This window comes from Octopus bimaculoides, chromosome 15, assembly GCF_001194135.2.
Source record: "Octopus bimaculoides isolate UCB-OBI-ISO-001 chromosome 15, ASM119413v2, whole genome shotgun sequence".
Lineage (NCBI taxonomy): Eukaryota > Metazoa > Mollusca > Cephalopoda > Octopoda > Octopodidae > Octopus > Octopus bimaculoides.
In genome coordinates this window covers 1,323,064-1,324,176 of record NC_068995.1, presented here as the reverse complement: position 1 = coordinate 1,324,176, position 1,113 = coordinate 1,323,064, and the positions used below count along the sequence as shown (strand labels likewise).

General features: G+C 36.2%; 1 protein-coding gene across 2 annotated transcripts in view; it reads left to right on the top strand.

The window, feature by feature from the left end:
• Positions 1 to 1,113, top strand: part of LOC106874106 (zinc finger and SCAN domain-containing protein 2) — a 9,935-nt gene that overhangs the window by 784 nt on the left and 8,038 nt on the right. The window lies entirely within an intron of this gene.

Below are 1,113 nucleotides of genomic sequence, written 5' to 3'. Positions count from 1 at the left end.
GTGTGTGTGCGTAAACTGAACATATATCTGTACGTAGTTTATTTGTTGCCAAAGGAGAAGGAAGTGAAATATATATTGGTCGTTATTGTTTAGTCCCAAGTAAACCCTGATTGTTCAGTTCTGTTATTAAAGGCGTTCCAACTGTAACCATCCCTCCTTTCATGTTGTATATCTACCTTGGACTATACTGGTCAACATGTTGGTTGGTCTCTTGAAAGACCGGTAGGTTATGATTGGAGTGAATTTGGCTGTTATCTTCAGCAGGTCGTGTGACCGCCTAGTGTTACATGAAGTCGTTTTACACCGTGGGTGTCTGTGTGGGTGTGTAGATATCACACACACACATATATTCTGGTCAAGACCCGGATTTCGTTGTTTTACACACATATACACGTGTGTATCTGCATGTATGTATGTATATATGCATGTGTTTGTGTGTGCGTGTGTCACACTCATTCACAGAGAATATAGACAGTTCAGACATGAACTGAAGGGTCATTCGAAACATTTCAAGTACATTATCAAATTTATTCTCGCCATGCTAAAGGCTGACAGTAACTTCGAAGTTTCGCCGATCATAGCTTTGTCAGATTGTGAGTGTGTGTGTGTGTGTGTGTACATACAGATCTTGGAGAATTTTCTTAAAAATGAAACAAACGAATCGCTTCTTTATTAAACAATTATATATTTATACACGTGTGTGTATAAATAGACATTACACACATACAAATATATACACACACACACACACATAAATATACATGTATCTATGTGTGTGTGTATGAGGTAGTCTTTGTTTACAACATCACATTCCCCTTTGTAAAAATCAATACATCTATATATCCAGTGTGTATACATGTATACGTGTGTATATGTCTGTGTAATCTGTATGTGCCTACAAAATATTTTTCCTATAAATTTTCGTTTCTTTCCAATATTTCTTCCTTCTCTCGTTCTTTTCAGAAACTTATATCACCCATCCATCCATCTATCTATCTATCTGTCTATCCATCCTCTTGTGTGTGTGAGTGTATAGTACACACACATGTATGAACATGTGTATAATAAGCGTGTGTGTGTGTGCGTGTTGAGTTTATATATATATATATATAT